General features: G+C 41.5%; 1 protein-coding gene across 2 annotated transcripts in view; it reads right to left on the bottom strand.

Moving 5' to 3' along the window:
- ZDBF2 (zinc finger DBF-type containing 2) overlaps positions 1-10,871 on the bottom strand; it is an 82,815-nt gene extending 71,944 nt beyond the window's left edge. For both annotated transcript variants that reach the window (XM_077448515.1, XM_077448516.1), the window contains exon 1: positions 10,742-10,871. The gene's annotated coding sequence lies outside the window, so the exon portion shown is untranslated. The remainder of the gene's footprint in view (positions 1-10,741) is intronic.
- Between the last annotated feature and the right edge of the window lie 1,547 nt (positions 10,872-12,418).

Raw genomic sequence — 12,418 nt, forward strand, 5'->3', positions numbered from 1 at the left:
TATATATATATATATATATATATATATATATATGTATATATATATATATATATATACATACAGGGCTTTTTTTCCTCAGAGAATAGGTGCAGGAACTCAACCATGCCAGCCACACACACATACCTGCCAAATGGCATCAAATAGTAGCTCTTCCCTCTGCATACAACCCCCCCCCCCCCCCCATTAAAAGCTCCACCATCTGTAGTATTTCTTACCTTTGTTGCAATATTAAGCTGAAACACCTATCCAGCTGTCGTACCTCCCAGCATACTATACTATACTAGAGTCACTTGCAAGGGAGATCGTGCAGTAGGAGCATCAACAACTGGTCACCAGGGAAAAATGGAGACCACAGAGGGTGCCACCTACCACGCACCCTCTCCTGCCCATGACTGCACTGAACCCTGGGCACCTGTTCTGTTTCTCCTTTGTCCCTGTCCAGCACTAAGTGGGATCTGCACATGAGATCTGACCTGTGGGAGCTACTGGGAGATAAACTATCACTTCTAAATGCAGAAGCTAGACTTTAGTGTTACCAAGTGATAGTGGTGAGCAGGGAGCAGAAGACCTGAACCAGAGGTGGTGGAACTGAGTTCCCCCTAGTTCCTGCTGAAAAAAAGCCCTGTATATACAGTGGTGTGAAAAAGTGTTTGCCCCCTTCCTCATTTCCTGTTCCTTTGCATGTTTGTCACACTTAAGTGTTTCGGAACATCAAACCAATTTAAACAATAGTCAAGGACAACACAAGTAAACACAAAATGCAATTTGTAAATGAAGGTGTTTATTATTAAACGTGAAAAAAAATCCAAACCATCATGGCCCTGTGTGAAAAAGTGATTGCCCCCTAAACCTAATAACTGGTTGGGCCACCCTTAGCAGCAACAACTGCAACCAAGCGTTTGCGATAACGTGCAATGAGGCTTTTACAGCGTCCTGGAGGAATTTTGGCCCACTCATCTTTGCAGAATTGTCCTAATTCAGTTACATTAGAGGGTTTTCGAGCATGAACGGCCTTTTTAAGGTCATACCACAACATCTCAATAGGATTCAGGTCAGGACTTTGGCTAGGCCACTCCAAAGTCTTCATTTTGTTTTTCTTCAGCCATTCGGTGGTGGACTTGCTGGTGTGTTTAGGATCATTGTCCTGCTGCAGAACCCAAGTTCGTTTCAGCTTGAGTACACGAACAGATGGTCGGACATTCTCCTTCAGGATCTCTTGGTAGACAGCAGAATTCAAAGTTCCTTTTATCACGGCAAGTCTTCCAGGTCCTGAAGCAGCAAAACAGCCCCAGACCATCACACTACCACCACCATATTTTACTGTTGGTATAATGTTCTTTTTATGAAATGCAGTGTTCCTTCTACGCCAGATATACTTGGACACACACCTTCCAAAGAGTTCCACTTTTGTCTCATCGGTCCACAGAATGTTGTCCCAAAAGTCTTGGGGATCATCAAGATGTGTTGTGGAGAAATTGAGACGAGCTTTGATGTTCTTTTTGCTCAGCAGTGGTTTTCTCCTTGGAACTCTGCCATGCAGGCCATTTTTGCCCAGTCTTTTCCTGATGGTGGAGGCATGAACGCTGACCTTAACTGAGGCAAGTGAGGCCTGCAGTTCCTTGGACGTTGTTGTGGGGTCTTTTGTGACCTCTTGGATGAGTCGTCGCTGCGCTCTTGGGGTAATTTTGGGTGGCCGGCCACTCCTGGGAAGGTTCACCACTGTTCCATGTCTTCGCCATTTGTGGATAATGGCTCTCACTGTGGTTCGCTGGATTCCCAAAGCTTTGGAAATGGCTTTATAACCCTTTCCAGACTGATAGATCTCAATTACTTTCTTTCTCAATTGTTCCTGAATTTCTTTGGGTCTCGGCATGATGTGTAGCTTTTAAGGATCTTCTGGTGGACCTTACTGTGTCAATCAGCTCCTATTTAAGTGATGCCTTGATTGTGAACAGGTGTGGCAATAATCAGGCCTGGGTGTGGCTAGAGAAATTGAACTCAGGTGTGGACAACCACAGTTATAGTATGTTTTAACAAGGGGGGCAATCACTTTTTCACACAGGGCCATGATGGTTTGGATTTTTTTTCACCTTTAATAATAAACACCTTCATTTACAAATTGCATTTTGTGTTTACTTGTGTTGTCCTTGACTATTGTTTAAATTGGTTTGATGTTCCGAAACACTTAAGTGTGACAAACATGCAAAGGAACAGGAAATGAGGAAGGGGGCAAACACTTTTTCACACCACTGTATGAGTACTATAACGTGTGTATTTTACCCTCCGTTGGACAGTCTTGTGTTAGCTTGAGCATGTGGTTGGTTTACCGAAAGCCCAGTCTTAGTAGCCACACACCTTCAAAGTTCTCCTGAAATGCCTGTTTTTTTTGTCTTTAGACTTTGAGGCTGGTGTTACTATTTTAGTGTGAGGTTTCAGAGTTCTAATAATCTCTAGGTTTTGTTCCAGTGATTGACAGAGTTTACTCGTGTGGCTATAAACACTTGGGAATGTTATGACGTTCAAAAGGACAAAGACGATGTAACATCAAACAAGCATAGCTCCCAACTGTCCCTGATTTTAAGGGACTGTCTCTTATTCGGAGCAATGTCCCTGTGTCCCTCATTCCTCCTCATTTTGGTCTGATCTATATAGATGTTTTTAAAATGCACTTTTTATCTTTCAAAAAGTGTTTTCCAGCACTAAACCTTTAATCTGATTTCTAAATTGCTGCATTTGTAAATTCCAAAAGCCAATATAAAGGAATAGTAGTGGTAAAAAAGCATTTGTGGGTTTAACCAATTGTGTTTTTTTTGTACAATTCTCCTTTAAGGGGGCGTGACAGGGGGTGTGTCCTATGCCTGCATGCTTTTGCTGATAGGTGTCCCTCATTCCCACCTCAAAAAATTTGGGAGGTATGAACAAGTGCAATTGCAAATGCTGCTATCTGACTGTTGAATAATTAGTATTGTTGCTAGGTATGTATTGATTAAATCCAGGGACTGTTAACCGTGTTTTCACAGCCCTCCATAACTGCCAGCCACTGGGCCCATATCTTTTATCCTCTCCACTGGCAATAGTGGATAACAACACAGTCAGTGGGAGAGAAGGGGATGTAGAAAAACAAATAATAGACCTTGCAGTATACAGCAAAAAAGATAAATCAAACTAGGAAATGTAGTGAGCGCTTAAAAAGTCCATTTACATGCACACTATTGAGTAGGACATTATTATTATTATTATACAGGATTTATATAGCGACAGTTTATATGTCGCTTTACAACATTAGGGCAGACAGTACAATTACAATACAATACAATGCAATTCGATACATTTAGCCTTAAAGGGTAACTAAAGCAGCAGTGAAATGGGAACATGGGTTGAATCAGGCCCATGGGCTGTGGCGGGTGGACCAGAAAAGGGTACAAGCCTCCTGCTACAGTATATTAGAAACTGCATACACCTATTTCTGCTCCAGGTCAGTCCGCTGTTTACCTACTGCAGCTTTTCCGGGTGCTTGTCAAGCTTGTAGGACATTCAAAGGCTTTGATAGCACATACCGGCAAGATGCTGATATAAAATGTTTATAGATGCTTCATTACATCAAGAACTCATGACCTTCTGATACATTTCACGCTAAACAGCACTTAGTCATAGTCTAAGTCTTAGTCACTTCTAATAATCAACTGGAGACCTACAACAGGTATCTCAATCTGCAGTGCTATCTTTGCCAAACTTAATATGATAATATAATTGCATTGCGTGATAACCTAATTTTCCCAGTGAGGGCCCAAGCTACGCAAGTCATAAAGATCCCTGCAACAAGAGCTAACCTTCGGAACTTCAGTTACTAAGTCGTTAATGGAGACTGCAGATTTGTGTTCCTGCTGTTTATACTCCCTCTGCATTTCTACAGCCTACAATGGTCCTCTCAATTTCAGACAGATGTGGAATTTTAGCTGGTGTTCAGGTGATAAACAAGAATAAAATTTTTATCACTTTACAATGTATTCTTGACTACAAGGAAGGTAATTAGTGCATTACAAGTGTGTTTAGTAAGGAATCCCATGCAGAGATGCAGTGCATTACAAAAACTACATTCTGCGTTTTTGTGTTAATGTGATACTGAACACACACTTTAATTTACATTGTCCCTTCAATTTCTGTGTGTGGATGATGACACTGTAATTACTAAAAATATATATCTAATCAATATACAGCTGTCACCAAGATCTTTCCCAGCCTGTCTGCAGGGAAACATAAGCAGGAGAAAATGCTAGTCCTCGGCTGCTGGTCTCATGTTCCAAATAAAAAAAAAAAAACAGCATTTGGAATACAGAGTAAAAATAAATATTTAATAACAATAAACTGTTTTAAATTGTCATACAAATATATATTTGAAATCAATTCTTCATTATTGTTTGGCAATAACATGGCGTGGGTGGATTTCTGCCAGTCACAGGCTGTGTCACGCCCCTCCAGCCCATGTCTTAGAATAAGAGGTAGGTGAAGCTTCCATCAATCTACATGTAATATCCCACCCGCATTGTGTTTAGCTGGAACATGGTTATGGCAGAGGAGGGAGGGAGTGGACTGTCATTTACCACTGTGTGTATGCCCACATGTGTAACTCTATAGTCACATGGGCTGCTCAGATGTGATAGGGAGGAAATGTTCAGTATAGAAACTCAAGGAAAAATTTGCATATGCAGAGCTGCAAACATTGCTCTGAAAAATCCCTAACTGAGCTGGGGACTTGGACAGAAGGAGGAGATAGAAAACAGCAGGATCAAACAAGTTTTATGCTGAATACCGAAAACAAATTTCTTAGTGACTGAGTGAGTATGAACAGCATGTAATACAGCATTTATTAATAGCTTTTTATGATGTGGGTTTAGTGACACTTTAATATACTAATAGCAGACCCACTGAAATTAGTGTGCTTTTTTGCACCATGGAAACTGCTTATTAATACACGTAAGGGCATGTAAAAGTGTGTACAGCAAGACCTGGTATAAATGCCTGGTACTATGTGTGCAATATTATTGTACTTGTACTCATTGTCTCCACCAAGCTTGGCTCCACCAACTAGTACCTGCCAAAACTGCCTATTGGACACACTGTGACGGACAGTCTCTTTTTTTCAATGGGGAGGCTCAAAAAGTGCAATAAGTGTATCCCATGCCCAACCTTTACAGAGTAAGGTAAGTCTTGCCCATAACTTCAGCTATCTATACTCTCTGGATCTTCTGCTTACACATTTTGTTGCTCCATGTTCAATTTTAATCACTTACACTTTTCTGACAGGTTTACTTTACATAGTCACATAATTACATAGTTAGTAAGGTTGAATAAAGACACCAGTCGATCCTGAGTATGGGTGTGTGTCCAAAATTGTCCCTATCCCTATACATTGTGTCTCACTAAGATGCTCATCTATTATTATTATTTATTTAGGGTACCCATATAGCACTGTCAATTTTTAGCGAGGCACTCCACACATACATTACACTCACATTGGTCCCTACCCTCAAGGGACCCACAATCAAAGGACCCCAACTCATTCATATACTAGGGCCAATTTTTTTTTTGGACAGAAGCCAATAAACCTACCAGCATGTCTTTGGAGTGTGGGAGGAAACCGCAGTACCTGGAGGAAACCCACACAGGCACAGGGAGAACATCCAAACTCCAGGCAGGTAGTTTTGTGGTTGGGATACAAACCAGCAACCCTTTTTTACTGCTAGGTGAGAGTATGACCCACTACACTACTGTGCCACCCAACTTTACCAGTGCCTAAAGAAATGCTATTGCCTTGCCCATGCATGTTCTCTGCAAAAGGGTACCCTGAACCAGCTTATATAAACCGTAGTTGTGTATAGGTGGATCAGACTTGAGAGAGAAGTTGGCCTGAAACATTGTCCATTTCCCCCTCCCTGGTTTCCATCACTAGTTGATACTCAGAATCCTACCATACTGCAATTATACTGCTGGACTACACATCATAATTTGCATATGCCTAGACTGAAGGTGTTTTGGCACTCAAATAATAGTATTTATACTGTTTTCATGTTTTTGGGCTGTTCATTTTCCCTGTACTAAGTGGCATCACTGACCCAGCGGAGCAGTGACATCACTTCCTTGGTTATTTGACAGTGCTTGGGTCTTCCTCAGAGTTCCTCTGCTCCCTCTACTGCTGTGCCTTCATGCTGCTATCACTGGAGAAGCTAAGAAAGATCAGCCAGAGGAAATCTATTTTAGCTCTGTAGTCTACCTGAGCTGCCTGGGAAGTTATCTGAGGTTAGTTGATGCAGATCAGACTAAAACAGGAAATCAGAGAGTGTGGTGGTGAGGTGATGAAGGGATTTGTGGAATGTCTAATGTCATCTTTTTTTTTAATGGAGCTTTAGCTTGTTTTGTTTTTTTTTTGTTTTTTTTTTGGTAGCTTAAAGTGACTTCAATGCTTTAAACTGCACCAAATGCAGAACAGAATCCAGAATCTTTTGCAGACAGAATTGTGTCTGCCACTGAACCACACCCAAACTACTGCAAATGGTTTTTGGGCTATTGTGCCATAACCTCCACCCACCAACTACTGTGTGTGCGTTTAGGTTTAGTGAACAAATTTAGACATTTTGAGTTTATAGATGGCTGATTTTACACACATGGCTACATTGAATTCTAGCTTTGTGAAGAAACGTTTAGGACTTTTGAGCTGGAGCTGCTGCCTGTTCAATAACTGGATTTACACAGACACACAGAGACACACCTCCAGATCTGCAGCCATGCAGCTCTCATTGGCCCTCTTATGACTCATCCGCCCTTCCTTCCTGGCAAACTCTCACGAGAGTGAGAGAGAAAGCTGTGCATGATATCAAAAGCCTAGGCTAATGACCAGACACGAAACAGGAAGTGGGCTGTATAAGGTATTTACTGGCAGAAAAAAAAATTTACTATCCAAAGTTAAAACAACAAGGGCAGAATATTTAATAGATAGAAAGTTGAAAAAATTACTGAAGGTCCACTTTAAGGAAAAAACATTTTCAGGTTTAGTAAGACTTTAAGGCTGGATTCACACATGCTGCACCCAAGGCTCACACAGCATGTGCATCCCTGTTCAGGTGTGAATCAGGTCTTAATTTTTGCCTGAATTCGACCTGGATCGGAACCAAAGATGCACAGAAATGCGGCCGCCCCAGACAGGTGTGAACCGGCTCCATTGCAAGGCAGGCACACTCTCCAGTCATGCGAATTGGATGCACGGAAACCCGCATCTAATTCGCATTTGTGTGAACCCAGCCTAAATGGCTCATATGCATCTTTGGCCATTTGTTTCTTTTTTTTTACCAGTATCCTGGGTGACCACATGTGCGGTTGGGCTCTGTTTTTAAAAATGTTTTTATTTTGCTGGTTAAAGATAGATCCAGATATACACGTCCTTAGTTCCCATGTTAACACCTTTTTAGAATGTAGACAAAGCACCCACCACTGCCATGCCCCAGCTACACAGACCAGGAAGAATCATAATGCAAAAAGCAATTGGTTATTGTTAAACCTATAAGACCCCCTTTCACACTGGGGCATTTTTCAGGCACTTTAGCGTTAAAAAAAGCGCCTGTAAAGCGCTTGAAAGAAGCCTCATTTGCAATCCCAATGTAAAAGCCCAAGTGCTTTCACACTGAGAACCCTTTCACACTGGGGCTTCTTTCAGGCGCTTTACAGGCGCTTTTTTTTAAGCGTTTAAAAAAGTGCCTGTAAAGCACCTGAAAGAAGCCGCAACTGCAATAACAATGTCAAAGCCCGAGTGCTTTCACACTGAGGCGCTGCGCTGGCAGGGCGTCAAAGAAAGTCCTGCAAGCAGCTTCTTTGCAGCGCCCTTTCCCATTGAAATCAATGGGAAGCGCCTGCAAAACTCCTGAAAAACGCCTGCAAAGCGCTTTTGGCAGCGGCGCTTTGTGGGCGCTTTTAACCCTTTATTTGGCCACTAGCAGGGGTTAAAAGCGCACCACTAGCGCTCAAAAAACGATGGTAAAGCGGTGCTTTATGAGCGTTTTTCGGGCGCTGGCATTGTGAAAGGGCTCTTAAAGCACTTGGGCTTTCAAATTGGGATTGCAGATGAGGCTTCTTTCAAGCGCCTTACAGGTGCTTTTTTTTAACGCTAAAGCGCCTGAAAACGCCCCAGTGTGAAAGGGGTCTTAGTGTTTTTCCACCTCTTCCTTTATGCTGGCTTTTAAAACTAGGGAATGAATAGATGAAAGATTTTGTGCACTATACACTTTAGGTAGTTATTGTATATAGTACCTTTTTACAAAAGTCTATATATCTGGCCAAAAAGAGGTAGAAAGGGAGAATGGTTTCAAAAGAGATAGGCAGACCTGTAAATGAAGGACATTTGGGAGCTATGGGTATGTGTTACTGCTCTTCCACCACCTACTGCTGCTGCTGCAAGCAGTGTTAGACATTTGTCTTATCCACAGGTTCCCTTTTATTTACGGTGTGGTGTTTTCACCCAATCAGTATAAATATAAGGCGGTTATACTGGGGGTGATTTATTAATTATTTTGCAACACATTTCTAATGGTGTGGATGTAGTCGGAAGCCTTTGCGCAAATTCATGAAAATACTGTGATATTTTCATTGTTAGTATCAATGCATGTGACTGTTGTGATAAATTTAGAAAGAAATACTGTTATATTGGTGATAAGTAAAGTGAAGGTAAATATATCCCCTTTCATATTTGATTATTGACTGTATTACACATGTAATTTTTGTCTGCAACAAAATGTATCTTTAAAGCCCAACTCAGGACACAGAAAATAAAAATACCCTTGCAGTGGCCTCAACACTGCAAAAATTAAATAATTGTCTTTTTGCCTGAAGACTAAGGTGTAAAGCCCCATACACACGATCAGATTTTCTGCTGATTTTTGTCTTCAGATTTACCAAAACCATGTAGTGCAAGGGCCTGCCTGATTGCATACAAATTGAAACTCCTAAGGTTTGACCTCATATGATATGGTTTTGGTAAATCTGAAGACAAAAATCTGCAGAAAATCTAATAGTGTGTATGGGGCTTAATACTTACCCTAATATCCACTCAGCAGGGTTCCTGGTGCAACCGGTCCCACAAAGCCTACTCTCTAAGGTGATCACACTCCTGCTTTCTCCATGTATAATGCAGGGTAATAGCGCTGCACTCTATGTAATGATGCCAAATGACTGCTTGCAGCCTGGAGTGCCAGAACAGGGGTAAGATAAGCAAAGCCATCTTTACATTACCCCCTAGTTGCTGCAAGGGGAACTGCAGGGATTTTTTTTCTCATCCCAGAGTGGAGTTTTAACTGCCTCTGGAATTGATATGCCACTTCAAAGGAGAGATGCTTATTGTTACAAATTCATATACAACTTACCAAAATGCTCATGAATCTGTCGCATGTTCCATCATTTGTTGTACTATCATGAGACAGATATCTAGGACAGATAACTAGGACTCTCTTTAAAGCAGAACTTCACCCTAAAAGGGAAGTTCAGATTTAACACCTCCTTCCCCCCTCCTCTCCCACTTTTGGAGGTTTTTTTTGGGGGGGGGTGCCTAGTTTTATCAGGTACAGTGCCTTGCGAAAGTATTCGGCCCCCTTGAACTTTTCAACCTTTTGCCACATTTCAGGCTTCAAACATAAAGATTTAAAAATTTTATTTTTTGTGAAGAATCACCAACAAGTGGGACACAATTGTGAAGTGGAACAAAATCTATTGGATAATTTAAACTTTTTTAACTAATAAAAAAATGAAAAGTGGGGCGTGCAAAATTATTCGGCCCCCTTGCGTTAACACTTTGTAGAGCCACCTTTTGCAGCGATTTCAAGTTCAAGGGGGCCCAATACTTTCGCAAGGCACTGTACCTGCTCCCACTTCTGTTCTGAGCGCCTAGGATTCTAGGTACTCACAGATCCCAGAAGGCTGCGTGACCATTCATAAAGCACAGCACGGGTCACACATGTGCAGGTGGAAGCCACAAGGAATCACAGCCGGCTTCCCTTAGTATATATGCCAGCTCTAGGAACACTGGTGAAGAACCGGCCCAGGGGAAGATGGCGCTGGATTCTTAGACAGGTAAGTGTCCTTATTTTATTTTTTTTTAATTTGCAGCTGCTGGCTCTTAAGTTTTCAAGTTAAGACTGAAGAACTGCTTTACGAATTCCAAGGACTGTATCTAAATACTGGGCTATGTATGATGAATCTTACAATAAGTCACATTTATAGAGAGTGAATGATTACATAATCTTACGGAGCAGCAGGAAAAAAAAACAGCCATTTAAAACTGAAGCTCTATGAAAAAACGCCCAAAGTATTTAACTTGCCTAGGGCCCTGGTAATCCGTAATCTAGCCCTGCCTACGAGAAGGGCATGCACATTAAAATGTGACAGAGAAGCTCCCACACACTAAGATCTATTACTACTAATATATCACGACATACCATGCAAATATGGGAAAACAACTACAATACTATTAAAATACAAAATATATTAAAAACTATTTATTTGGGTGATACTGCCCCTTTAACAAGCAGAGTAGTATGCATATATACTGTCAGCCAGGCTCTCTAGCTGGTTTGTATATGCACATAGCAAGACTACATACACACATGCTAGCTTACAGATCATCAGGAAAGCCAGGGCTGTTAGTAAACACAGGATTTGTGTTGGGCGTGGATGGTTAGTTCATGGTCCCACCATATCTCACCCTTAGTGATGGACAGAGCTGGGATCCCGTTGAACCGAATTAGCAGGCCTCTCTTCTACTACTTTCCCAGGTTCCATCCATCTCTTTCCGGGTTTCATTTGAGAATAGGGACCCCCAGCATCCCTTTAGTGTTGCACATTTCCACCCACTAGGTGGTGCTGCACATCTAGCAATCATTCGCTCACTTAAAGCGTATCTAAAAACAAAATGGTTTTCATTGCAGCTTACCAATCCTGAAATGTAGTGGCTCCAATCATTTTCTAATTCTATTTAGATTTTCTTCCCTTTATATTCGCCAAATGATTCTCCTAGTAAAACATCTTCTGTCTGACAACTTTCACTCTCTGTGCTGCTTCAGGACAACAGAAACAAAACAGAACTATTGGGAACTCCCCTATCTACTTGTACACTACATAGCTGGGCAAGGTCCTGGGCAAGGTCCACAATATATCGGCCAACAGTGGCAGGTATTTTCTGCACTTATAAAACAGATATAGAAATTAAAACACTTTCAATGGTATATTTAACAGACCAAAAGAAGTTAATTCTTAGTGTTTGCATATATTTTAAAGAGATCCTGTTATAAGGCAAGGACAAGGACTACCGTTTTCAGGTCTCCTAAAAAAAATCCTCTGATACAATGATGGAACCATATTTATTATATATATATATATATTTCTTTTAAAATAAACCTATATTAATGCTCCATACTTCTCGTGGTGTCCCTGCCAGACTGCTACAAGTATTTTTTGTCTTCCCAATTAGTCACTACTGTCTGGTGGTTATAACCGGATACGTCCAACCCCTCCACCATACTGGATGCTGCAGTGGTGCACTCCCTAGAAGCCCTCCAGTTTCTTTTATTTAGAGGTGCCTAAACCTTAACTCCTTCTATGCACTACGCTCGAGGCTTGGCAGGTGGGCCTGGCCTGGCCAAAACTGGTGGTATCTAAAGCCCCATACACACTATCAGATTATCTGCTGAGTTTTTCCTTCAGATTTACCAAAACCATGTAGTAGAAGGGCCTGCCTGATTGCATACACATTGAAACTCCTAAGGTTTGTCCTCATATTATATGGTTTTGGTAAATCTGAAGGAAAAACTCAGCAGATAATCTGATAGTGTGTATGGGGCTTTAGAATGCCTCATTATAGCTAAACCCTACCTTGTCTTACTGATATCTATTACCTTAGCCAGGGGCTTGGGCCAAACACAAGATAAAAAACATTTTGCAGGTTGAGTAGTTTGGAGGAAAAACCCACCTCCCACTTGCATACTCACCTCTTCTCTGTGGCCTCATCGGATTTGGTGGGGCTTTGCTGTCAGTGGGTACTGGTCATTCCAGAACTCAATAATGATGATTGGGATGATATGTGGGATCTCCCTTTAACTATGTTGGTTTCATCAAGAGGCCATTGTAGCCAATTCAAAATTACTCATAGGGCCTACTACACCTCCTATAGGCTTCATAAAATGAATGTCTCGCATTCACAAGAGTGTTGGCACTGCAGCTCTCCTTTGGGAGATTTTTCACATTATTTTCTGGACATGTCCTGTGATTGCTTGATACTGGAAGGAAGTAATAAGGGTGATAAATACAGTAGCATATACTTCCTTGAAGCCCTCTGTGAGCCTTTGCCTGTTGGTCCTAGTAGAAGACTCGATCCCCATAAGGC

The sequence above is a fragment of the Lithobates pipiens genome, unplaced genomic scaffold (assembly GCF_037356315.1).
Source record: "Lithobates pipiens isolate NorthernLeopardFrog02 unplaced genomic scaffold, aLitPip1_a1.2 Scaffold_22, whole genome shotgun sequence".
Taxonomy (NCBI): domain Eukaryota; kingdom Metazoa; phylum Chordata; class Amphibia; order Anura; family Ranidae; genus Lithobates; species Lithobates pipiens.